Genomic DNA, 25,491 nt, shown 5'->3' with positions numbered 1-25,491 from the left:
CTTCGCAGTAGGTTGCAAACATTCATCACCCATGACTGTCCCCAATTGAGCTCAGAAGCTCAATGTCTATCATGACCTCTCTTTTAGAATGTCCAAGAGCAAGCAAACTATTCCTCCAGGAGAGGGCGCCAACAGACTACTAAAGAGATCATCATTACTCAAAGAAAACCCCAAAAACCAATGCATGATAGGAATAAACAGGTAACTTTCTTTGGAGTGGAAGCGGAGAGATCGCACCAGATGCCAATTCTAGATGTTATCACACCTGTGGTCACTGCAGCAGCAGGTGAATCCACTTTGTCCAAAAGGGATCTATTCCATTCAATTGCAAATGATCTAGATAAGACAGAGAACTGCAGCACGGGGACATAGCCGAGTTGGTCAGGTTGAGTGGTGATGAGTTTGCTATTTGGATGAATAAAGAAAGTCAAAAGTGTGAAAGATAAAAAACAAAAGGAGGAAGTGTGAAAAGTGAATGGGCCAAATTGAGGTGCATATGAAGACGTATGCTTTCTTCCAATTCATTAAATCGGGCTAATATGAATCAGGTGAATTGAGTTCTGCTTTTGGAAACTGGGTTAAGAAGGGGTGCACCGTTCCTGGAGGTACTGCAATACCAGGTCAATGCGTGGAGTGGACAGAGCAAGCTCTTTTTCCATCTCCCTGTTCTAAAAATCCATTTAATATATGGTCCCCAGATAGGGGACGTATCAGATATTAAACTGATAAGAACAGATACTACACTTGATCTTAGCCAAAAGGCCGAGAAGCGATAACCAGAATTGGTTTGGGCCTCGAGTGGCACCCTGGCCTATGCCGGACACATCTTAGGGAGAGAGAGCGAGAGGGAGACAAACCCACGCCTACACAAGACATTTTGTCACCCAAGCCAACCCTTGAAAAGGCTGCTTTGCAGAGCCAAAACAAGAAGAATGGTGCGTTTTGCAGCCGCCGCCCACTGCAATGAATCTGAATAACTCCTCCTTTAGGGCGCAAGCAACTCCCCTCCCCCTTGCAGTCTTTCCAATTCACGATACAAAAAGACGGACAGGACAGGTTGCCTGACTTTCCGTCACTGCCACCCTTTGCCATCCTTACCCGTAGAAAGCCCTTTCATCATCCCCAAACCCTAATCTTTTCCCTTTCCTTCCCAGCCCCCAAACCCTGCCCTCTGTACCTTTCTCACCACCCGCTTCCCTTCTCCTGTCATCCCCCTACCACCCGGGAAAAAAAGAGATTGCCCCCTCCTTCCACTAGCCCACCCTCCCACCCAAAGAACAACTTCTTCTGCGCAGCTTGTTTTCTAGGCAGCAGCGCTATTGTGATGTCATCGGGGGGCATTGTGACAAGCCGCCAGTGTTCCGTCTCTTCATGTTGTGCACAGTTCAAACGGAAAATACATCAACAGGCAGACTACAGAAAAGCTTACTATCAAAGGTTAGAGGGGGGCTTTCTCAGAGGGCTTTTTACAGTTTTTCTATTCCCAATTAGCCGTTTAAGTGTACTTATTGAAAGTAGTAATTCTTTCATAGGCCGCCCTTTCTTAGTATTTGACGTTCCTTATATTGCGGTATGAGGCTTCGCAGTAGGTTGCAAACATTCATCACCCATGACTGTCCCCAATTGAGCTCAGAAGCTCAATGTCTATCATGACCTCTCTTTTAGAATGTCCAAGAGCAAGCAAACTATTCCTCCAGGAGAGGGCGCCAACAGACTACTAAAGAGATCATCATTACTCAAAGAAAACCCCAAAAACCAATGCATGATAGGAATAAACAGGTAACTTTCTTTGGAGTGGAAGCGGAGAGATCGCACCAGATGCCAATTCTAGATGTTATCACACCTGTGGTCACTGCAGCAGCAGGTGAATCCACTTTGTCCAAAAGGGATCTATTCCATTCAATTGCAAATGATCTAGATAAGACAGAGAACTGCAGCACGGGGACATAGCCGAGTTGGTCAGGTTGAGTGGTGATGAGTTTGCTATTTGGATGAATAAAGAAAGTCAAAAGTGTGAAAGATAAAAAACAAAAGGAGGAAGTGTGAAAAGTGAATGGGCCAAATTGAGGTGCATATGAAGACGTATGCTTTCTTCCAATTCATTAAATCGGGCTAATATGAATCAGGTGAATTGAGTTCTGCTTTTGGAAACTGGGTTAAGAAGGGGTGCACCGTTCCTGGAGGTACTGCAATACCAGGTCAATGCGTGGAGTGGACAGAGCAAGCTCTTTTTCCATCTCCCTGTTCTAAAAATCCATTTAATATATGGTCCCCAGATAGGGGACGTATCAGATATTAAACTGATAAGAACAGATACTACACTTGATCTTAGCCAAAAGGCCGAGAAGCGATAACCAGAATTGGTTTGGGCCTCGAGTGGCACCCTGGCCTATGCCGGACACATCTTAGGGAGAGAGAGCGAGAGGGAGACAAACCCACGCCTACACAAGACATTTTGTCACCCAAGCCAACCCTTGAAAAGGCTGCTTTGCAGAGCCAAAACAAGAAGAATGGTGCGTTTTGCAGCCGCCGCCCACTGCAATGAATCTGAATAACTCCTCCTTTAGGGCGCAAGCAACTCCCCTCCCCCTTGCAGTCTTTCCAATTCACGATACAAAAAGACGGACAGGACAGGTTGCCTGACTTTCCGTCACTGCCACCCTTTGCCATCCTTACCCGTAGAAAGCCCTTTCATCATCCCCAAACCCTAATCTTTTCCCTTTCCTTCCCAGCCCCCAAACCCTGCCCTCTGTACCTTTCTCACCACCCGCTTCCCTTCTCCTGTCATCCCCCTACCACCCGGGAAAAAAAGAGATTGCCCCCTCCTTCCACTAGCCCACCCTCCCACCCAAAGAACAACTTCTTCTGCGCAGCTTGTTTTCTAGGCAGCAGCGCTATTGTGATGTCATCGGGGGGCATTGTGACAAGCCGCCAGTGTTCCGTCTCTTCATGTTGTGCACAGTTCAAACGGAAAATACATCAACAGGCAGACTACAGAAAAGCTTACTATCAAAGGTTAGAGGGGGGCTTTCTCAGAGGGCTTTTTACAGTTTTTCTATTCCCAATTAGCCGTTTAAGTGTACTTATTGAAAGTAGTAATTCTTTCATAGGCCGCCCTTTCTTAGTATTTGACGTTCCTTATATTGCGGTATGAGGCTTCGCAGTAGGTTGCAAACATTCATCACCCATGACTGTCCCCAATTGAGCTCAGAAGCTCAATGTCTATCATGACCTCTCTTTTAGAATGTCCAAGAGCAAGCAAACTATTCCTCCAGGAGAGGGCGCCAACAGACTACTAAAGAGATCATCATTACTCAAAGAAAACCCCAAAAACCAATGCATGATAGGAATAAACAGGTAACTTTCTTTGGAGTGGAAGCGGAGAGATCGCACCAGATGCCAATTCTAGATGTTATCACACCTGTGGTCACTGCAGCAGCAGGTGAATCCACTTTGTCCAAAAGGGATCTATTCCATTCAATTGCAAATGATCTAGATAAGACAGAGAACTGCAGCACGGGGACATAGCCGAGTTGGTCAGGTTGAGTGGTGATGAGTTTGCTATTTGGATGAATAAAGAAAGTCAAAAGTGTGAAAGATAAAAAACAAAAGGAGGAAGTGTGAAAAGTGAATGGGCCAAATTGAGGTGCATATGAAGACGTATGCTTTCTTCCAATTCATTAAATCGGGCTAATATGAATCAGGTGAATTGAGTTCTGCTTTTGGAAACTGGGTTAAGAAGGGGTGCACCGTTCCTGGAGGTACTGCAATACCAGGTCAATGCGTGGAGTGGACAGAGCAAGCTCTTTTTCCATCTCCCTGTTCTAAAAATCCATTTAATATATGGTCCCCAGATAGGGGACGTATCAGATATTAAACTGATAAGAACAGATACTACACTTGATCTTAGCCAAAAGGCCGAGAAGCGATAACCAGAATTGGTTTGGGCCTCGAGTGGCACCCTGGCCTATGCCGGACACATCTTAGGGAGAGAGAGCGAGAGGGAGACAAACCCACGCCTACACAAGACATTTTGTCACCCAAGCCAACCCTTGAAAAGGCTGCTTTGCAGAGCCAAAACAAGAAGAATGGTGCGTTTTGCAGCCGCCGCCCACTGCAATGAATCTGAATAACTCCTCCTTTAGGGCGCAAGCAACTCCCCTCCCCCTTGCAGTCTTTCCAATTCACGATACAAAAAGACGGACAGGACAGGTTGCCTGACTTTCCGTCACTGCCACCCTTTGCCATCCTTACCCGTAGAAAGCCCTTTCATCATCCCCAAACCCTAATCTTTTCCCTTTCCTTCCCAGCCCCCAAACCCTGCCCTCTGTACCTTTCTCACCACCCGCTTCCCTTCTCCTGTCATCCCCCTACCACCCGGGAAAAAAAGAGATTGCCCCCTCCTTCCACTAGCCCACCCTCCCACCCAAAGAACAACTTCTTCTGCGCAGCTTGTTTTCTAGGCAGCAGCGCTATTGTGATGTCATCGGGGGGCATTGTGACAAGCCGCCAGTGTTCCGTCTCTTCATGTTGTGCACAGTTCAAACGGAAAATACATCAACAGGCAGACTACAGAAAAGCTTACTATCAAAGGTTAGAGGGGGGCTTTCTCAGAGGGCTTTTTACAGTTTTTCTATTCCCAATTAGCCGTTTAAGTGTACTTATTGAAAGTAGTAATTCTTTCATAGGCCGCCCTTTCTTAGTATTTGACGTTCCTTATATTGCGGTATGAGGCTTCGCAGTAGGGTTGCAAACATTCATCACCCATGACTGTCCCCAATTGAGCTCAGAAGCTCAATGTCTATCATGACCTCTCTTTTAGAATGTCCAAGAGCAAGCAAACTATTCCTCCAGGAGAGGGCGCCAACAGACTACTAAAGAGATCATCATTACTCAAAGAAAACCCCAAAAACCAATGCATGATAGGAATAAACAGGTAACTTTCTTTGGAGTGGAAGCGGAGAGATCGCACCAGATGCCAATTCTAGATGTTATCACACCTGTGGTCACTGCAGCAGCAGGTGAATCCACTTTGTCCAAAAGGGATCTATTCCATTCAATTGCAAATGATCTAGATAAGACAGAGAACTGCAGCACGGGGACATAGCCGAGTTGGTCAGGTTGAGTGGTGATGAGTTTGCTATTTGGATGAATAAAGAAAGTCAAAAGTGTGAAAGATAAAAAACAAAAGGAGGAAGTGTGAAAAGTGAATGGGCCAAATTGAGGTGCATATGAAGACGTATGCTTTCTTCCAATTCATTAAATCGGGCTAATATGAATCAGGTGAATTGAGTTCTGCTTTTGGAAACTGGGTTAAGAAGGGGTGCACCGTTCCTGGAGGTACTGCAATACCAGGTCAATGCGTGGAGTGGACAGAGCAAGCTCTTTTTCCATCTCCCTGTTCTAAAAATCCATTTAATATATGGTCCCCAGATAGGGGACGTATCAGATATTAAACTGATAAGAACAGATACTACACTTGATCTTAGCCAAAAGGCCGAGAAGCGATAACCAGAATTGGTTTGGGCCTCGAGTGGCACCCTGGCCTATGCCGGACACATCTTAGGGAGAGAGAGCGAGAGGGAGACAAACCCACGCCTACACAAGACATTTTGTCACCCAAGCCAACCCTTGAAAAGGCTGCTTTGCAGAGCCAAAACAAGAAGAATGGTGCGTTTTGCAGCCGCCGCCCACTGCAATGAATCTGAATAACTCCTCCTTTAGGGCGCAAGCAACTCCCCTCCCCCTTGCAGTCTTTCCAATTCACGATACAAAAAGACGGACAGGACAGGTTGCCTGACTTTCCGTCACTGCCACCCTTTGCCATCCTTACCCGTAGAAAGCCCTTTCATCATCCCCAAACCCTAATCTTTTCCCTTTCCTTCCCAGCCCCCAAACCCTGCCCTCTGTACCTTTCTCACCACCCGCTTCCCTTCTCCTGTCATCCCCCTACCACCCGGGAAAAAAAGAGATTGCCCCCTCCTTCCACTAGCCCACCCTCCCACCCAAAGAACAACTTCTTCTGCGCAGCTTGTTTTCTAGGCAGCAGCGCTATTGTGATGTCATCGGGGGGCATTGTGACAAGCCGCCAGTGTTCCGTCTCTTCATGTTGTGCACAGTTCAAACGGAAAATACATCAACAGGCAGACTACAGAAAAGCTTACTATCAAAGGTTAGAGGGGGGCTTTCTCAGAGGGCTTTTTACAGTTTTTCTATTCCCAATTAGCCGTTTAAGTGTACTTATTGAAAGTAGTAATTCTTTCATAGGCCGCCCTTTCTTAGTATTTGACGTTCCTTATATTGCGGTATGAGGCTTCGCAGTAGGTTGCAAACATTCATCACCCATGACTGTCCCCAATTGAGCTCAGAAGCTCAATGTCTATCATGACCTCTCTTTTAGAATGTCCAAGAGCAAGCAAACTATTCCTCCAGGAGAGGGCGCCAACAGACTACTAAAGAGATCATCATTACTCAAAGAAAACCCCAAAAACCAATGCATGATAGGAATAAACAGGTAACTTTCTTTGGAGTGGAAGCGGAGAGATCGCACCAGATGCCAATTCTAGATGTTATCACACCTGTGGTCACTGCAGCAGCAGGTGAATCCACTTTGTCCAAAAGGGATCTATTCCATTCAATTGCAAATGATCTAGATAAGACAGAGAACTGCAGCACGGGGACATAGCCGAGTTGGTCAGGTTGAGTGGTGATGAGTTTGCTATTTGGATGAATAAAGAAAGTCAAAAGTGTGAAAGATAAAAAACAAAAGGAGGAAGTGTGAAAAGTGAATGGGCCAAATTGAGGTGCATATGAAGACGTATGCTTTCTTCCAATTCATTAAATCGGGCTAATATGAATCAGGTGAATTGAGTTCTGCTTTTGGAAACTGGGTTAAGAAGGGGTGCACCGTTCCTGGAGGTACTGCAATACCAGGTCAATGCGTGGAGTGGACAGAGCAAGCTCTTTTTCCATCTCCCTGTTCTAAAAATCCATTTAATATATGGTCCCCAGATAGGGGACGTATCAGATATTAAACTGATAAGAACAGATACTACACTTGATCTTAGCCAAAAGGCCGAGAAGCGATAACCAGAATTGGTTTGGGCCTCGAGTGGCACCCTGGCCTATGCCGGACACATCTTAGGGAGAGAGAGCGAGAGGGAGACAAACCCACGCCTACACAAGACATTTTGTCACCCAAGCCAACCCTTGAAAAGGCTGCTTTGCAGAGCCAAAACAAGAAGAATGGTGCGTTTTGCAGCCGCCGCCCACTGCAATGAATCTGAATAACTCCTCCTTTAGGGCGCAAGCAACTCCCCTCCCCCTTGCAGTCTTTCCAATTCACGATACAAAAAGACGGACAGGACAGGTTGCCTGACTTTCCGTCACTGCCACCCTTTGCCATCCTTACCCGTAGAAAGCCCTTTCATCATCCCCAAACCCTAATCTTTTCCCTTTCCTTCCCAGCCCCCAAACCCTGCCCTCTGTACCTTTCTCACCACCCGCTTCCCTTCTCCTGTCATCCCCCTACCACCCGGGAAAAAAAGAGATTGCCCCCTCCTTCCACTAGCCCACCCTCCCACCCAAAGAACAACTTCTTCTGCGCAGCTTGTTTTCTAGGCAGCAGCGCTATTGTGATGTCATCGGGGGGCATTGTGACAAGCCGCCAGTGTTCCGTCTCTTCATGTTGTGCACAGTTCAAACGGAAAATACATCAACAGGCAGACTACAGAAAAGCTTACTATCAAAGGTTAGAGGGGGGCTTTCTCAGAGGGCTTTTTACAGTTTTTCTATTCCCAATTAGCCGTTTAAGTGTACTTATTGAAAGTAGTAATTCTTTCATAGGCCGCCCTTTCTTAGTATTTGACGTTCCTTATATTGCGGTATGAGGCTTCGCAGTAGGTTGCAAACATTCATCACCCATGACTGTCCCCAATTGAGCTCAGAAGCTCAATGTCTATCATGACCTCTCTTTTAGAATGTCCAAGAGCAAGCAAACTATTCCTCCAGGAGAGGGCGCCAACAGACTACTAAAGAGATCATCATTACTCAAAGAAAACCCCAAAAACCAATGCATGATAGGAATAAACAGGTAACTTTCTTTGGAGTGGAAGCGGAGAGATCGCACCAGATGCCAATTCTAGATGTTATCACACCTGTGGTCACTGCAGCAGCAGGTGAATCCACTTTGTCCAAAAGGGATCTATTCCATTCAATTGCAAATGATCTAGATAAGACAGAGAACTGCAGCACGGGGACATAGCCGAGTTGGTCAGGTTGAGTGGTGATGAGTTTGCTATTTGGATGAATAAAGAAAGTCAAAAGTGTGAAAGATAAAAAACAAAAGGAGGAAGTGTGAAAAGTGAATGGGCCAAATTGAGGTGCATATGAAGACGTATGCTTTCTTCCAATTCATTAAATCGGGCTAATATGAATCAGGTGAATTGAGTTCTGCTTTTGGAAACTGGGTTAAGAAGGGGTGCACCGTTCCTGGAGGTACTGCAATACCAGGTCAATGCGTGGAGTGGACAGAGCAAGCTCTTTTTCCATCTCCCTGTTCTAAAAATCCATTTAATATATGGTCCCCAGATAGGGGACGTATCAGATATTAAACTGATAAGAACAGATTTTTTTTTTTTTTTTTTTGAAGGATGAGTTTGAAAATAATAAAATGACCGCCTCTCGTTGCCCAGGTAACTGTCCGTCACAAGAGGGCTATGACATCCTACGATGCACACTCCCCCAAGGCCAGCAGTTGTGCAATACCCTGGCACCTTTCAGCACCAACCAAGGTAGTACCCTCCCAAACTACACTTGATCTTAGCCAAAAGGCCGAGAAGCGATAACCAGAATTGGTTTGGGCCTCGAGTGGCACCCTGGCCTATGCCGGACACATCTTAGGGAGAGAGAGCGAGAGGGAGACAAACCCACGCCTACACAAGACATTTTGTCACCCAAGCCAACCCTTGAAAAGGCTGCTTTGCAGAGCCAAAACAAGAAGAATGGTGCGTTTTGCAGCCGCCGCCCACTGCAATGAATCTGAATAACTCCTCCTTTAGGGCGCAAGCAACTCCCCTCCCCCTTGCAGTCTTTCCAATTCACGATACAAAAAGACGGACAGGACAGGTTGCCTGACTTTCCGTCACTGCCACCCTTTGCCATCCTTACCCGTAGAAAGCCCTTTCATCATCCCCAAACCCTAATCTTTTCCCTTTCCTTCCCAGCCCCCAAACCCTGCCCTCTGTACCTTTCTCACCACCCGCTTCCCTTCTCCTGTCATCCCCCTACCACCCGGGAAAAAAAGAGATTGCCCCCTCCTTCCACTAGCCCACCCTCCCACCCAAAGAACAACTTCTTCTGCGCAGCTTGTTTTCTAGGCAGCAGCGCTATTGTGATGTCATCGGGGGGCATTGTGACAAGCCGCCAGTGTTCCGTCTCTTCATGTTGTGCACAGTTCAAACGGAAAATACATCAACAGGCAGACTACAGAAAAGCTTACTATCAAAGGTTAGAGGGGGGCTTTCTCAGAGGGCTTTTTACAGTTTTTCTATTCCCAATTAGCCGTTTAAGTGTACTTATTGAAAGTAGTAATTCTTTCATAGGCCGCCCTTTCTTAGTATTTGACGTTCCTTATATTGCGGTATGAGGCTTCGCAGTAGGTTGCAAACATTCATCACCCATGACTGTCCCCAATTGAGCTCAGAAGCTCAATGTCTATCATGACCTCTCTTTTAGAATGTCCAAGAGCAAGCAAACTATTCCTCCAGGAGAGGGCGCCAACAGACTACTAAAGAGATCATCATTACTCAAAGAAAACCCCAAAAACCAATGCATGATAGGAATAAACAGGTAACTTTCTTTGGAGTGGAAGCGGAGAGATCGCACCAGATGCCAATTCTAGATGTTATCACACCTGTGGTCACTGCAGCAGCAGGTGAATCCACTTTGTCCAAAAGGGATCTATTCCATTCAATTGCAAATGATCTAGATAAGACAGAGAACTGCAGCACGGGGACATAGCCGAGTTGGTCAGGTTGAGTGGTGATGAGTTTGCTATTTGGATGAATAAAGAAAGTCAAAAGTGTGAAAGATAAAAAACAAAAGGAGGAAGTGTGAAAAGTGAATGGGCCAAATTGAGGTGCATATGAAGACGTATGCTTTCTTCCAATTCATTAAATCGGGCTAATATGAATCAGGTGAATTGAGTTCTGCTTTTGGAAACTGGGTTAAGAAGGGGTGCACCGTTCCTGGAGGTACTGCAATACCAGGTCAATGCGTGGAGTGGACAGAGCAAGCTCTTTTTCCATCTCCCTGTTCTAAAAATCCATTTAATATATGGTCCCCAGATAGGGGACGTATCAGATATTAAACTGATAAGAACAGATACTACACTTGATCTTAGCCAAAAGGCCGAGAAGCGATAACCAGAATTGGTTTGGGCCTCGAGTGGCACCCTGGCCTATGCCGGACACATCTTAGGGAGAGAGAGCGAGAGGGAGACAAACCCACGCCTACACAAGACATTTTGTCACCCAAGCCAACCCTTGAAAAGGCTGCTTTGCAGAGCCAAAACAAGAAGAATGGTGCGTTTTGCAGCCGCCGCCCACTGCAATGAATCTGAATAACTCCTCCTTTAGGGCGCAAGCAACTCCCCTCCCCCTTGCAGTCTTTCCAATTCACGATACAAAAAGACGGACAGGACAGGTTGCCTGACTTTCCGTCACTGCCACCCTTTGCCATCCTTACCCGTAGAAAGCCCTTTCATCATCCCCAAACCCTAATCTTTTCCCTTTCCTTCCCAGCCCCCAAACCCTGCCCTCTGTACCTTTCTCACCACCCGCTTCCCTTCTCCTGTCATCCCCCTACCACCCGGGAAAAAAAGAGATTGCCCCCTCCTTCCACTAGCCCACCCTCCCACCCAAAGAACAACTTCTTCTGCGCAGCTTGTTTTCTAGGCAGCAGCGCTATTGTGATGTCATCGGGGGGCATTGTGACAAGCCGCCAGTGTTCCGTCTCTTCATGTTGTGCACAGTTCAAACGGAAAATACATCAACAGGCAGACTACAGAAAAGCTTACTATCAAAGGTTAGAGGGGGGCTTTCTCAGAGGGCTTTTTACAGTTTTTCTATTCCCAATTAGCCGTTTAAGTGTACTTATTGAAAGTAGTAATTCTTTCATAGGCCGCCCTTTCTTAGTATTTGACGTTCCTTATATTGCGGTATGAGGCTTCGCAGTAGGTTGCAAACATTCATCACCCATGACTGTCCCCAATTGAGCTCAGAAGCTCAATGTCTATCATGACCTCTCTTTTAGAATGTCCAAGAGCAAGCAAACTATTCCTCCAGGAGAGGGCGCCAACAGACTACTAAAGAGATCATCATTACTCAAAGAAAACCCCAAAAACCAATGCATGATAGGAATAAACAGGTAACTTTCTTTGGAGTGGAAGCGGAGAGATCGCACCAGATGCCAATTCTAGATGTTATCACACCTGTGGTCACTGCAGCAGCAGGTGAATCCACTTTGTCCAAAAGGGATCTATTCCATTCAATTGCAAATGATCTAGATAAGACAGAGAACTGCAGCACGGGGACATAGCCGAGTTGGTCAGGTTGAGTGGTGATGAGTTTGCTATTTGGATGAATAAAGAAAGTCAAAAGTGTGAAAGATAAAAAACAAAAGGAGGAAGTGTGAAAAGTGAATGGGCCAAATTGAGGTGCATATGAAGACGTATGCTTTCTTCCAATTCATTAAATCGGGCTAATATGAATCAGGTGAATTGAGTTCTGCTTTTGGAAACTGGGTTAAGAAGGGGTGCACCGTTCCTGGAGGTACTGCAATACCAGGTCAATGCGTGGAGTGGACAGAGCAAGCTCTTTTTCCATCTCCCTGTTCTAAAAATCCATTTAATATATGGTCCCCAGATAGGGGACGTATCAGATATTAAACTGATAAGAACAGATACTACACTTGATCTTAGCCAAAAGGCCGAGAAGCGATAACCAGAATTGGTTTGGGCCTCGAGTGGCACCCTGGCCTATGCCGGACACATCTTAGGGAGAGAGAGCGAGAGGGAGACAAACCCACGCCTACACAAGACATTTTGTCACCCAAGCCAACCCTTGAAAAGGCTGCTTTGCAGAGCCAAAACAAGAAGAATGGTGCGTTTTGCAGCCGCCGCCCACTGCAATGAATCTGAATAACTCCTCCTTTAGGGCGCAAGCAACTCCCCTCCCCCTTGCAGTCTTTCCAATTCACGATACAAAAAGACGGACAGGACAGGTTGCCTGACTTTCCGTCACTGCCACCCTTTGCCATCCTTACCCGTAGAAAGCCCTTTCATCATCCCCAAACCCTAATCTTTTCCCTTTCCTTCCCAGCCCCCAAACCCTGCCCTCTGTACCTTTCTCACCACCCGCTTCCCTTCTCCTGTCATCCCCCTACCACCCGGGAAAAAAAGAGATTGCCCCCTCCTTCCACTAGCCCACCCTCCCACCCAAAGAACAACTTCTTCTGCGCAGCTTGTTTTCTAGGCAGCAGCGCTATTGTGATGTCATCGGGGGGCATTGTGACAAGCCGCCAGTGTTCCGTCTCTTCATGTTGTGCACAGTTCAAACGGAAAATACATCAACAGGCAGACTACAGAAAAGCTTACTATCAAAGGTTAGAGGGGGGCTTTCTCAGAGGGCTTTTTACAGTTTTTCTATTCCCAATTAGCCGTTTAAGTGTACTTATTGAAAGTAGTAATTCTTTCATAGGCCGCCCTTTCTTAGTATTTGACGTTCCTTATATTGCGGTATGAGGCTTCGCAGTAGGTTGCAAACATTCATCACCCATGACTGTCCCCAATTGAGCTCAGAAGCTCAATGTCTATCATGACCTCTCTTTTAGAATGTCCAAGAGCAAGCAAACTATTCCTCCAGGAGAGGGCGCCAACAGACTACTAAAGAGATCATCATTACTCAAAGAAAACCCCAAAAACCAATGCATGATAGGAATAAACAGGTAACTTTCTTTGGAGTGGAAGCGGAGAGATCGCACCAGATGCCAATTCTAGATGTTATCACACCTGTGGTCACTGCAGCAGCAGGTGAATCCACTTTGTCCAAAAGGGATCTATTCCATTCAATTGCAAATGATCTAGATAAGACAGAGAACTGCAGCACGGGGACATAGCCGAGTTGGTCAGGTTGAGTGGTGATGAGTTTGCTATTTGGATGAATAAAGAAAGTCAAAAGTGTGAAAGATAAAAAACAAAAGGAGGAAGTGTGAAAAGTGAATGGGCCAAATTGAGGTGCATATGAAGACGTATGCTTTCTTCCAATTCATTAAATCGGGCTAATATGAATCAGGTGAATTGAGTTCTGCTTTTGGAAACTGGGTTAAGAAGGGGTGCACCGTTACTGGAGGTACTGCAATACCAGGTCAATGCGTGGAGTGGACAGAGCAAGCTCTTTTTCCATCTCCCTGTTCTAAAAATCCATTTAATATATGGTCCCCAGATAGGGGACGTATCAGATATTAAACTGATAAGAACAGATACTACACTTGATCTTAGCCAAAAGGCCGAGAAGCGATAACCAGAATTGGTTTGGGCCTCGAGTGGCACCCTGGCCTATGCCGGACACATCTTAGGGAGAGAGAGCGAGAGGGAGACAAACCCACGCCTACACAAGACATTTTGTCACCCAAGCCAACCCTTGAAAAGGCTGCTTTGCAGAGCCAAAACAAGAAGAATGGTGCGTTTTGCAGCCGCCGCCCACTGCAATGAATCTGAATAACTCCTCCTTTAGGGCGCAAGCAACTCCCCTCCCCCTTGCAGTCTTTCCAATTCACGATACAAAAAGACGGACAGGACAGGTTGCCTGACTTTCTGTCACTGCCACCCTTTGCCATCCTTACCCGTAGAAAGCCCTTTCATCATCCCCAAACCCTAATCTTTTCCCTTTCCTTCCCAGCCCCCAAACCCTGCCCTCTGTACCTTTCTCACCACCCGCTTCCCTTCTCCTGTCATCCCCCTACCACCCGGGAAAAAAAGAGATTGCCCCCTCCTTCCACTAGCCCACCCTCCCACCCAAAGAACAACTTCTTCTGCGCAGCTTGTTTTCTAGGCAGCAGCGCTATTGTGATGTCATCGGGGGGCATTGTGACAAGCCGCCAGTGTTCCGTCTCTTCATGTTGTGCACAGTTCAAACGGAAAATACATCAACAGGCAGACTACAGAAAAGCTTACTATCAAAGGTTAGAGGGGGGCTTTCTCAGAGGGCTTTTTACAGTTTTTCTATTCCCAATTAGCCGTTTAAGTGTACTTATTGAAAGTAGTAATTCTTTCATAGGCCGCCCTTTCTTAGTATTTGACGTTCCTTATATTGCGGTATGAGGCTTCGCAGTAGGTTGCAAACATTCATCACCCATGACTGTCCCCAATTGAGCTCAGAAGCTCAATGTCTATCATGACCTCTCTTTTAGAATGTCCAAGAGCAAGCAAACTATTCCTCCAGGAGAGGGCGCCAACAGACTACTAAAGAGATCATCATTACTCAAAGAAAACCCCAAAAACCAATGCATGATAGGAATAAACAGGTAACTTTCTTTGGAGTGGAAGCGGAGAGATCGCACCAGATGCCAATTCTAGATGTTATCACACCTGTGGTCACTGCAGCAGCAGGTGAATCCACTTTGTCCAAAAGGGATCTATTCCATTCAATTGCAAATGATCTAGATAAGACAGAGAACTGCAGCACGGGGACATAGCCGAGTTGGTCAGGTTGAGTGGTGATGAGTTTGCTATTTGGATGAATAAAGAAAGTCAAAAGTGTGAAAGATAAAAAACAAAAGGAGGAAGTGTGAAAAATGAATGGGCCAAATTGAGGTGCATATGAAGACGTATGCTTTCTTCCAATTCATTAAATCGGGCTAATATGAATCAGGTGAATTGAGTTCTGCTTTTGGAAACTGGGTTAAGAATGGGTGCACCGTTCCTGGAGGTACTGCAATACCAGGTCAATGCGTGGAGTGGACAGAGCAAGCTCTTTTTCCATCTCCCTGTTCTAAAAATCCATTTAATATATGGTCCCCAGATAGGGGACGTATCAGATATTAAACTGATAAGAACAGATACTACACTTGATCTTAGCCAAAAGGCCGAGAAGCGATAACCAGAATTGGTTTGGGCCTCGAGTGGCACCCTGGCCTATGCCGGACACATCTTAGGGAGAGAGAGCGAGAGGGAGACAAACCCACGCCTACACAAGACATTTTGTCACCCAAGCCAACCCTTGAAAAGGCTGCTTTGCAGAGCCAAAACAAGAAGAATGGTGCGTTTTGCAGCCGCCGCCCACTGCAATGAATCTGAATAACTCCTCCTTTAGGGCGCAAGCAACTCCCCTCCCCCTTGCAGTCTTTCCAATTCACGATACAAAAAGACGGACAGGACAGGTTGCCTGACTTTCCGTCACTGCCACCCTTTGCCATCCTTACCCGTAGAAAGCCCTTTCATCATCCCCAAACCCTAATCTTTTCCCTTTCCTTCCCAGCCCCCAAACCCTGCCCTCTGTACCTTTCTCACCACCCGCTTCCCTTCTCCTGTCATCCCCCTACCACCCGGGAAAAAAAGAGATTGCCCCCTCCTTCCACTAGCCCACCCTCCCACCCAAAGAACAACTTCTTCTGCGCAGCTTGTTTTCTAGGCAGCAGCGCTATTGTGATGTCATCGGGGGGCATTGTGACAAGCCGCCAGTGTTCCGTCTCTTCATGTTGTGCACAGTTCAAACGGAAAATACATCAACAGGCAGACTACAGAAAAGCTTACTATCAAAGGTTAGAGGGGGGCTTTCTCAGAGGGCTTTTTACAGTTTTTCTATTCCCAATTAGCCATTTAAGTGTACTTATTGAAAGTAGTAATTCTTTCATAGGCCGCCCTTTCTTAGTATTTGACGTTCCTTATATTGCGGTATGAGGCTTCGCAGTAGGTTGCAAACATTCATCACCCATGACTGTCCCCAATTGAGCTCAGAAGCTCAATGTCTATCATGACCTCTCTTTTAGAATGTCCAAGAGCAAGCAAACTATTCCTCCAGGAGAGGGCGCCAACAGACTACTAAAGAGATCATCATTACTCAAAGAAAACCCCAAAAACCAATGCATGATAGGAATAAACAGGTAACTTTCTTTGGAGTGGAAGCGGAGAGATCGCACCAGATGCCAATTCTAGATGTTATCACACCTGTGGTCACTGCAGCAGCAGGTGAATCCACTTTGTCCAAAAGGGATCTATTCCATTCAATTGCAAATGATCTAGATAAGACAGAGAACTGCAGCACGGGGACATAGCCGAGTTGGTCAGGTTGAGTGGTGATGAGTTTGCTATTTGGATGAATAAAGAAAGTCAAAAGTGTGAAAGATAAAAAACAAAAGGAGGAAGTGTGAAAAGTGAATGGGCCAAATTGAGGTGCATATGAAGACGTATGCTTTCTTCCAATTCATTAAATCGGGCTAATATGAATCAGGTGAATTGAGTTCTGCTTTTGGAAACTGGGTTAAGAAGGGGTGCACCGTTCCTGGAGGTACTGCAATACCAGGTCAATGCGTGGAGTGGACAGAGCAAGCTCTTTTTCCATCTCCCTGTTCTAAAAATCCATTTAATATATGGTCCCCAGATAGGGGACGTATCAGATATTAAACTGATAAGAACAGATTTTGATTTAATGAAGCTTTCCAAAGCACCGCAAAAAATGCATGACCGAAGTCACACCAAAAACAGTGCAAAGGCTAGGATTCGTGTGGACCCCTCCGTGAGGAGAGGGTCCCCAAAAATCAACCCCGTCCCTCCGAGCCAGAAGGCCACAGCAAGGGTCAGGGATCTTCGGTGCTCCCCCAAGCCGAAGCCTGGTTGAGCCTTGTCGTTGCTCCCAGCGTCCACCCAGGCATCTTACCCAAGTGGAGTAGAGAGCTACTAGTTGTTGGTTTCGCAGCCGAAACTGCCCGGACCGTCAACCGGTGTTGGTTTCTCAGCCCAAGGCTAACCGGACCTCCAACCGGGTGTTGGTTTCTCAGCCGAAGCTGACCCGGACCTCCAACCGGGTGTTGGTTTCTCAGCCGAAGCTGACCCGGACCTCCAACCGGGTGTTGGTTTCTCAGCCGAAGCTGACCCGGACCTCCAACCGGGTGTTGGTTTCTCAGCCCAAAGCTGAACGGACCTCCGACCATGATTATAAAAATTTCCCTTCCTAGCCAGAATGCCGGGATAGAGCAATATGCTCAGAAAGTATGAAAGGGCAAGGTACGGTGTGCTACAGAGCCCAAGGCTTGCCGGGGTCCAAAGCCAGCAAGCTCAGACTCACTCCAGGGTCGTCAATCCTGGGGCACACTGCACCATAGCCCCCACACTTACTCAGTCTAATAGCCTCGATCCTGGTAGGGCCATGGTTTCCTCTAGATGGATATACTATCCTCCCAAAGTACTAACAAGCGCAACCTTCCAGTGTGCATTGCATCATTGTACTAAGGTGGCCGGAGCCTTAAACCACCTTTTCGAACGATACTACACTTGATCTTAGCCAAAAGGCCGAGAAGCGATAACCAGAATTGGTTTGGGCCTCGAGTGGCACCCTGGCCTATGCCGGACACATCTTAGGGAGAGAGAGCGAGAGGGAGACAAACCCACGCCTACACAAGACATTTTGTCACCCAAGCCAACCCTTGAAAAGGCTGCTTTGCAGAGCCAAAACAAGAAGAATGGTGCGTTTTGCAGCCGCCGCCCACTGCAATGAATCTGAATAACTCCTCCTTTAGGGCGCAAGCAACTCCCCTCCCCCTTGCAGTCTTTCCAATTCACGATACAAAAAGACGGACAGGACAGGTTGCCTGACTTTCCGTCACTGCCACCCTTTGCCATCCTTACCCGTAGAAAGCCCTTTCATCATCCCCAAACCCTAATCTTTTCCCTTTCCTTCCCAGCCCCCAAACCCTGCCCTCTGTACCTTTCTCACCACCCGCTTCCCTTCTCCTGTCATCCCCCTACCACCCGGGAAAAAAAGAGATTGCCCCCTCCTTCCACTAGCCCACCCTCCCACCCAAAGAACAACTTCTTCTGCGCAGCTTGTTTTCTAGGCAGCAGCGCTATTGTGATGTCATCGGGGGGCATTGTGACAAGCCGCCAGTGTTCCGTCTCTTCATGTTGTGCACAGTTCAAACGGAAAATACATCAACAGGCAGACTACAGAAAAGCTTACTATCAAAGGTTAGAGGGGGGCTTTCTCAGAGGGCTTTTTACAGTTTTTCTATTCCCAATTAGCCGTTTAAGTGTACTTATTGAAAGTAGTAATTCTTTCATAGGCCGCCCTTTCTTAGTATTTGACGTTCCTTATATTGCGGTATGAGGCTTCGCAGTAGGTTGCAAACATTCATCACCCATGACTGTCCCCAATTGAGCTCAGAAGCTCAATGTCTATCATGACCTCTCTTTTAGAATGTCCAAGAGCAAGCAAACTATTCCTCCAGGAGAGGGCGCCAACAGACTACTAAAGAGATCATCATTACTCAAAGAAAACCCCAAAAACCAATGCATGATAGGAATAAACAGGTAACTTTCTTTGGAGTGGAAGCGGAGAGATCGCACCAGATGCCAATTCTAGATGTTATCACACCTGTGGTCACTGCAGCAGCAGGTGAATCCACTTTGTCCAAAAGGGATCTATTCCATTCAATTGCAAATGATCTAGATAAGACAGAGAACTGCAGCACGGGGACATAGCCGAGTTGGTCAGGTTGAGTGGTGATGAGTTTGCTATTTGGATGAATAAAGAAAGTCAAAAGTGTGAAAGATAAAAAACAAAAGGAGGAAGTGTGAAAAGTGAATGGGCCAAATTGAGGTGCATATGAAGACGTATGCTTTCTTCCAATTCATTAAATCGGGCTAATATGAATCAGGTGAATTGAGTTCTGCTTTTGGAAACTGGGTTAAGAAGGGGTGCACCGTTCCTGGAGGTACTGCAATACCAGGTCAATGCGTGGAGTGGACAGAGCAAGCTCTTTTTCCATCTCCCTGTTCTAAAAATCCATTTAATATATGGTCCCCAGATAGGGGACGTATCAGATATTAAACTGATAAGAACAGATACTACACTTGATCTTAGCCAAAAGGCCGAGAAGCGATAACCAGAATTGGTTTGGGCCTCGAGTGGCACCCTGGCCTATGCCGGACACATCTTAGGGAGAGAGAGCGAGAGGGAGACAAACCCACGCCTACACAAGACATTTTGTCACCCAAGCCAACCCTTGAAAAGGCTGCTTTGCAGAGCCAAAACAAGAAGAATGGTGCGTTTTGCAGCCGCCGCCCACTGCAATGAATCTGAATAACTCCTCCTTTAGGGCGCAAGCAACTCCCCTCCCCCTTGCAGTCTTTCCAATTCACGATACAAAAAGACGGACAGGACAGGTTGCCTGACTTTCCGTCACTGCCACCCTTTGCCATCCTTACCCGTAGAAAGCCCTTTCATCATCCCCAAACCCTAATCTTTTCCCTTTCCTTCCCAGCCCCCAAACCCTGCCCTCTGTACCTTTCTCACCACCCGCTTCCCTTCTCCTGTCATCCCCCTACCACCCGGGAAAAAAAGAGATTGCCCCCTCCTTCCACTAGCCCACCCTCCCACCCAAAGAACAACTTCTTCTGCGCAGCTTGTTTTCTAGGCAGCAGCGCTATTGTGATGTCATCGGGGGGCATTGTGACAAGCCGCCAGTGTTCCGTCTCTTCATGTTGTGCACAGTTCAAACGGAAAATACATCAACAGGCAGACTACAGAAAAGCTTACTATCAAAGGTTAGAGGGGGGCTTTCTCAGAGGGCTTTTTACAGTTTTTCTATTCCCAATTAGCCGTTTAAGTGTACTTATTGAAAGTAGTAATTCTTTCATAGGCCGCCCTTTCTTAGTATTTGACGTTCCTTATATTGCGGTATGAGGCTTCGCAGTAGGTTGCAAACATTCATCACCCATGACTGTCCCCAATTGAGCTCAGAAGCTCAATGTCTATCATGACCTCTCTTTTAGAATGTCCAAGAGCAAGCAAACTATTCCTCCAGGAGAGGGCGCCAACAGACTACTAAAGAGATCATCATTACTCAAAGAAAACCCCAAAAACCAATGCATGATAGGAATAAACAGGTAACTTTCTTTGGAGTGGAAGCGGAGAGATCGCACCAGATGCCAATTCTAGATGTTATCACACCTGTGGTCACTGCAGCAGCAGGTGAATCCACTTTGTCCAAAAGGGATCTATTCCATTCAATTGCAAATGATCTAGATAAGACAGAGAACTGCAGCACGGGGACATAGCCGAGTTGGTCAGGTTGAGTGGTGATGAGTTTGCTATTTGGATGAATAAAGAAAGTCAAAAGTGTGAAAGATAAAAAACAAAAGGAGGAAGTGTGAAAAGTGAATGGGCCAAATTGAGGTGCATATGAAGACGTATGCTTTCTTCCAATTCATTAAATCGGGCTAATATGAATCAGGTGAATTGAGTTCTGCTTTTGGAAACTGGGTTAAGAAGGGGTGCACCGTTCCTGGAGGTACTGCAATACCAGGTCAATGCGTGGAGTGGACAGAGCAAGCTCTTTTTCCATCTCCCTGTTCTAAAAATCCATTTAATATATGGTCCCCAGATAGGGGACGTATCAGATATTAAACTGATAAGAACAGATACTACACTTGATCTTAGCCAAAAGGCCGAGAAGCGATAACCAGAATTGGTTTGGGCCTCGAGTGGCACCCTGGCCTATGCCGGACACATCTTAGGGAGAGAGAGCGAGAGGGAGACAAACCCACGCCTACACAAGACATTTTGTCACCCAAGCCAACCCTTGAAAAGGCTGCTTTGCAGAGCCAAAACAAGAAGAATGGTGCGTTTTGCAGCCGCCGCCCACTGCAATGAATCTGAATAACTCCTCCTTTAGGGCGCAAGCAACTCCCCTCCCCCTTGCAGTCTTTCCAATTCACGATACAAAAAGACGGACAGGACAGGTTGCCTGACTTTCCGTCACTGCCACCCTTTGCCATCCTTACCCGTAGAAAGCCCTTTCATCATCCCCAAACCCTAATCTTTTCCCTTTCCTTCCCAGCCCCCAAACCCTGCCCTCTGTACCTTTCTCACCACCCGCTTCCCTTCTCCTGTCATCCCCCTACCACCCGGGAAAAAAAGAGATTGCCCCCTCCTTCCACTAGCCCACCCTCCCACCCAAAGAACAACTTCTTCTGCGCAGCTTGTTTTCTAGGCAGCAGCGCTATTGTGATGTCATCGGGGGGCATTGTGACAAGCCGCCAGTGTTCCGTCTCTTCATGTTGTGCACAGTTCAAACGGAAAATACATCAACAGGCAGACTACAGAAAAGCTTACTATCAAAGGTTAGAGGGGGGCTTTCTCAGAGGGCTTTTTACAGTTTTTCTATTCCCAATTAGCCGTTTAAGTGTACTTATTGAAAGTAGTAATTCTTTCATAGGCCGCCCTTTCTTAGTATTTGACGTTCCTTATATTGCGGTATGAGGCTTCGCAGTAGGTTGCAAACATTCATCACCCATGACTGTCCCCAATTGAGCTCAGAAGCTCAATGTCTATCATGACCTCTCTTTTAGAATGTCCAAGAGCAAGCAAACTATTCCTCCAGGAGAGGGCGCCAACAGACTACTAAAGAGATCATCATTACTCAAAGAAAACCCCAAAAACCAATGCATGATAGGAATAAACAGGTAACTTTCTTTGGAGTGGAAGCGGAGAGATCGCACCAGATGCCAATTCTAGATGTTATCACACCTGTGGTCACTGCAGCAGCAGGTGAATCCACTTTGTCCAAAAGGGATCTATTCCATTCAATTGCAAATGATCTAGATAAGACAGAGAACTGCAGCACGGGGACATAGCCGAGTTGGTCAGGTTGAGTGGTGATGAGTTTGCTATTTGGATGAATAAAGAAAGTCAAAAGTGTGAAAGATAAAAAACAAAAGGAGGAAGTGTGAAAAGTGAATGGGCCAAATTGAGGTGCATATGAAGACGTATGCTTTCTTCCAATTCATTAAATCGGGCTAATATGAATCAGGTGAATTGAGTTCTGCTTTTGGAAACTGGGTTAAGAAGGGGTGCACCGTTCCTGGAGGTACTGCAATACCAGGTCAATGCGTGGAGTGGACAGAGCAAGCTCTTTTTCCATCTCCCTGTTCTAAAAATCCATTTAATATATGGTCCCCAGATAGGGGACGTATCAGATATTAAACTGATAAGAACAGATACTACACTTGATCTTAGCCAAAAGGCCGAGAAGCGATAACCAGAATTGGTTTGGGCCTCGAGTGGCACCCTGGCCTATGCCGGACACATCTTAGGGAGAGAGAGCGAGAGGGAGACAAACCCACGCCTACACAAGACATTTTGTCACCCAAGCCAACCCTTGAAAAGGCTGCTTTGCAGAGCCAAAACAAGAAGAATGGTGCGTTTTGCAGCCGCCGCCCACTGCAATGAATCTGAATAACTCCTCCTTTAGGGCGCAAGCAACTCCCCTCCCCCTTGCAGTCTTTCCAATTCACGATACAAAAAGACGGACAGGACAGGTTGCCTGACTTTCCGTCACTGCCACCCTTTGCCATCCTTACCCGTAGAAAGCCCTTTCATCATCCCCAAACCCTAATCTTTTCCCTTTCCTTCCCAGCCCCCAAACCCTGCCCTCTGTACCTTTCTCACCACCCGCTTCCCTTCTCCTGTCATCCCCCTACCACCCGGGAAAAAAAGAGATTGCCCCCTCCTTCCACTAGCCCACCCTCCCACCCAAAGAACAACTTCTTCTGCGCAGCTTGTTTTCTAGGCAGCAGCGCTATTGTGATGTCATCGGGGGGCATTGTGACAAGCCGCCAGTGTTCCGTCTCTTCATGTTGTGCACAGTTCAAACGGAAAATACATCAACAGGCAGACTACAGAAAAGCTTACTATCAAAGGTTAGAGGGGGGCTTTCTCAGAGGGCTTTTTACAGTTTTTCTATTCCCAATTAGCCGTTTAAGTGTACTTATTGAAAGTAGTAATTCTTTCATAGGCCGCCCTTTCTTAGTATTTGACGTTCCTTATATTGCGGTATGAGGCTTCGCAGTAGGTTGCAAACATTCATCACCCATGACTGTCCCCAATTGAGCTCAGAAGCTCAATGTCTATCATGACCTCTCTTTTAGAATGTCCAAGAGCAAGCAAACTATTCCTCCAGGAGAGGGCGCCAACAGACTACTAAAGAGATCATCATTACTCAAAGAAAACCCCAAAAACCAATGCATGATAGGAATAAACAGGTAACTTTCTTTGGAGTGGAAGCGGAGAGATCGCACCAGATGCCAATTCTAGATGTTATCACACCTGTGGTCACTGCAGCAGCAGGTGAATCCACTTTGTCCAAAAGGGATCTATTCCATTCAATTGCAAATGATCTAGATAAGACAGAGAACTGCAGCACGGGGACATAGCCGAGTTGGTCAGGTTGAGTGGTGATGAGTTTGCTATTTGGATGAATAAAGAAAGTCAAAAGTGTGAAAGATAAAAAACAAAAGGAGGAAGTGTGAAAAGTGAATGGGCCAAATTGAGGTGCATATGAAGACGTATGCTTTCTTCCAATTCATTAAATCGGGCTAATATGAATCAGGTGAATTGAGTTCTGCTTTTGGAAACTGGGTTAAGAAGGGGTGCACCGTTCCTGGAGGTACTGCAATACCAGGTCAATGCGTGGAGTGGACAGAGCAAGCTCTTTTTCCATCTCCCTGTTCTAAAAATCCATTTAATATATGGTCCCCAGATAGGGGACGTATCAGATATTAAACTGATAAGAACAGATACTACACTTGATCTTAGCCAAAAGGCCGAGAAGCGATAACCAGAATTGGTTTGGGCCTCGAGTGGCACCCTGGCCTATGCCGGACACATCTTAGGGAGAGAGAGCGAGAGGGAGACAAACCCACGCCTACACAAGACATTTTGTCACCCAAGCCAACCCTTGAAAAGGCTGCTTTGCAGAGCCAAAACAAGAAGAATGGTGCGTTTTGCAGCCGCCGCCCACTGCAATGAATCTGAATAACTCCTCCTTTAGGGCGCAAGCAACTCCCCTCCCCCTTGCAGTCTTTCCAATTCACGATACAAAAAGACGGACAGGACAGGTTGCCTGACTTTCCGTCACTGCCACCCTTTGCCATCCTTACCCGTAGAAAGCCCTTTCATCATCCCCAAACCCTAATCTTTTCCCTTTCCTTCCCAGCCCCCAAACCCTGCCCTCTGTACCTTTCTCACCACCCGCTTCCCTTCTCCTGTCATCCCCCTACCACCCGGGAAAAAAAGAGATTGCCCCCTCCTTCCACTAGCCCACCCTCCCACCCAAAGAACAACTTCTTCTGCGCAGCTTGTTTTCTAGGCAGCAGCGCTATTGTGATGTCATCGGGGGGCATTGTGACAAGCCGCCAGTGTTCCGTCTCTTCATGTTGTGCACAGTTCAAACGGAAAATACATCAACAGGCAGACTACAGAAAAGCTTACTATCAAAGGTTAGAGGGGGGCTTTCTCAGAGGGCTTTTTACAGTTTTTCTATTCCCAATTAGCCGTTTAAGTGTACTTATTGAAAGTAGTAATTCTTTCATAGGCCGCCCTTTCTTAGTATTTGACGTTCCTTATATTGCGGTATGAGGCTTCGCAGTAGGTTGCAAACATTCATCACCCATGACTGTCCCCAATTGAGCTCAGAAGCTCAATGTCTATCATGACCTCTCTTTTAGAATGTCCAAGAGCAAGCAAACTATTCCTCCAGGAGAGGGCGCCAACAGACTACTAAAGAGATCATCATTACTCAAAGAAAACCCCAAAAACCAATGCATGATAGGAATAAACAGGTAACTTTCTTTGGAGTGGAAGCGGAGAGATCGCACCAGATGCCAATTCTAGATGTTATCACACCTGTGGTCACTGCAGCAGCAGGTGAATCCACTTTGTCCAAAAGGGATCTATTCCATTCAATTGCAAATGATCTAGATAAGACAGAGAACTGCAGCACGGGGACATAGCCGAGTTGGTCAGGTTGAGTGGTGATGAGTTTGCTATTTGGATGAATAAAGAAAGTCAAAAGTGTGAAAGATAAAAAACAAAAGGAGGAAGTGTGAAAAGTGAATGGGCCAAATTGAGGTGCATATGAAGACGTATGCTTTCTTCCAATTCATTAAATCGGGCTAATATGAATCAGGTGAATTGAGTTCTGCTTTTGGAAACTGGGTTAAGAAGGGGTGCACCGTTCCTGGAGGTACTGCAATACCAGGTCAATGCGTGGAGTGGACAGAGCAAGCTCTTTTTCCATCTCCCTGTTCTAAAAATCCATTTAATATATGGTCCCCAGATAGGGGACGTATCAGATATTAAACTGATAAGAACAGATACTACACTTGATCTTAGCCAAAAGGCCGAGAAGCGATAACCAGAATTGGTTTGGGCCTCG

The 25,491-nt window shown here is 46.5% G+C and overlaps 16 non-coding genes and 1 pseudogene across 16 annotated transcripts; all 17 read right to left on the bottom strand.

Moving 5' to 3' along the window:
• Positions 1 to 583: 583 nt before the first annotated feature.
• On the bottom strand, positions 584 to 774 carry LOC142284909 (U2 spliceosomal RNA). The gene has a single exon (XR_012746354.1). It is a non-coding gene; the product is annotated as a U2 spliceosomal RNA (small nuclear RNA).
• Positions 775 to 2,161: 1,387 nt separating this feature from the next.
• LOC142284908 (U2 spliceosomal RNA) lies at positions 2,162 to 2,352 on the bottom strand. The gene has a single exon (XR_012746353.1). It is a non-coding gene; the product is annotated as a U2 spliceosomal RNA (small nuclear RNA).
• A 1,387-nt stretch (positions 2,353 to 3,739) lies between these two features.
• Positions 3,740 to 3,930, bottom strand: LOC142284907 (U2 spliceosomal RNA). The gene has a single exon (XR_012746352.1). It is a non-coding gene; the product is annotated as a U2 spliceosomal RNA (small nuclear RNA).
• A 1,388-nt stretch (positions 3,931 to 5,318) lies between these two features.
• LOC142284906 (U2 spliceosomal RNA) lies at positions 5,319 to 5,509 on the bottom strand. Its single transcript, XR_012746351.1, has one exon. It is a non-coding gene; the product is annotated as a U2 spliceosomal RNA (small nuclear RNA).
• A 1,387-nt stretch (positions 5,510 to 6,896) lies between these two features.
• LOC142284905 (U2 spliceosomal RNA) lies at positions 6,897 to 7,087 on the bottom strand. Its single transcript, XR_012746350.1, has one exon. It is a non-coding gene; the product is annotated as a U2 spliceosomal RNA (small nuclear RNA).
• Positions 7,088 to 8,474: 1,387 nt separating this feature from the next.
• LOC142284872 (U2 spliceosomal RNA) lies at positions 8,475 to 8,668 on the bottom strand. Its single transcript, XR_012746327.1, has one exon. It is a non-coding gene; the product is annotated as a U2 spliceosomal RNA (small nuclear RNA).
• A 1,563-nt stretch (positions 8,669 to 10,231) lies between these two features.
• On the bottom strand, positions 10,232 to 10,422 carry LOC142284904 (U2 spliceosomal RNA). Its single transcript, XR_012746349.1, has one exon. It is a non-coding gene; the product is annotated as a U2 spliceosomal RNA (small nuclear RNA).
• Positions 10,423 to 11,809: 1,387 nt separating this feature from the next.
• LOC142284903 (U2 spliceosomal RNA) lies at positions 11,810 to 12,000 on the bottom strand. The gene has a single exon (XR_012746348.1). It is a non-coding gene; the product is annotated as a U2 spliceosomal RNA (small nuclear RNA).
• A 1,387-nt stretch (positions 12,001 to 13,387) lies between these two features.
• Positions 13,388 to 13,578, bottom strand: LOC142284851 (U2 spliceosomal RNA). Its single transcript, XR_012746310.1, has one exon. It is a non-coding gene; the product is annotated as a U2 spliceosomal RNA (small nuclear RNA).
• Positions 13,579 to 14,965: 1,387 nt separating this feature from the next.
• Positions 14,966 to 15,156, bottom strand: LOC142284848 (U2 spliceosomal RNA). The gene has a single exon (XR_012746307.1). It is a non-coding gene; the product is annotated as a U2 spliceosomal RNA (small nuclear RNA).
• Positions 15,157 to 16,543: 1,387 nt separating this feature from the next.
• Positions 16,544 to 16,739, bottom strand: LOC142284870 (U2 spliceosomal RNA). Its single transcript, XR_012746326.1, has one exon. It is a non-coding gene; the product is annotated as a U2 spliceosomal RNA (small nuclear RNA).
• Positions 16,740 to 17,436: 697 nt separating this feature from the next.
• Positions 17,437 to 17,578, bottom strand: LOC142284882 (U2 spliceosomal RNA; annotated as a pseudogene).
• A 1,387-nt stretch (positions 17,579 to 18,965) lies between these two features.
• On the bottom strand, positions 18,966 to 19,156 carry LOC142284902 (U2 spliceosomal RNA). The gene has a single exon (XR_012746347.1). It is a non-coding gene; the product is annotated as a U2 spliceosomal RNA (small nuclear RNA).
• A 1,387-nt stretch (positions 19,157 to 20,543) lies between these two features.
• LOC142284901 (U2 spliceosomal RNA) lies at positions 20,544 to 20,734 on the bottom strand. Its single transcript, XR_012746346.1, has one exon. It is a non-coding gene; the product is annotated as a U2 spliceosomal RNA (small nuclear RNA).
• A 1,387-nt stretch (positions 20,735 to 22,121) lies between these two features.
• On the bottom strand, positions 22,122 to 22,312 carry LOC142284900 (U2 spliceosomal RNA). The gene has a single exon (XR_012746345.1). It is a non-coding gene; the product is annotated as a U2 spliceosomal RNA (small nuclear RNA).
• A 1,387-nt stretch (positions 22,313 to 23,699) lies between these two features.
• LOC142284898 (U2 spliceosomal RNA) lies at positions 23,700 to 23,890 on the bottom strand. The gene has a single exon (XR_012746343.1). It is a non-coding gene; the product is annotated as a U2 spliceosomal RNA (small nuclear RNA).
• Positions 23,891 to 25,277: 1,387 nt separating this feature from the next.
• Positions 25,278 to 25,468, bottom strand: LOC142284897 (U2 spliceosomal RNA). The gene has a single exon (XR_012746342.1). It is a non-coding gene; the product is annotated as a U2 spliceosomal RNA (small nuclear RNA).
• Positions 25,469 to 25,491: the final 23 nt, after the last annotated feature.

Source organism: Anomaloglossus baeobatrachus, unplaced genomic scaffold (genome assembly GCF_048569485.1).
Source record: "Anomaloglossus baeobatrachus isolate aAnoBae1 unplaced genomic scaffold, aAnoBae1.hap1 Scaffold_583, whole genome shotgun sequence".
Classification (NCBI taxonomy): Eukaryota; Metazoa; Chordata; class Amphibia; order Anura; family Aromobatidae; genus Anomaloglossus; species Anomaloglossus baeobatrachus.
The sequence above is the reverse complement of the archived record's forward strand: the minus strand, read 5'-3'. Positions and strand labels throughout refer to the sequence as shown.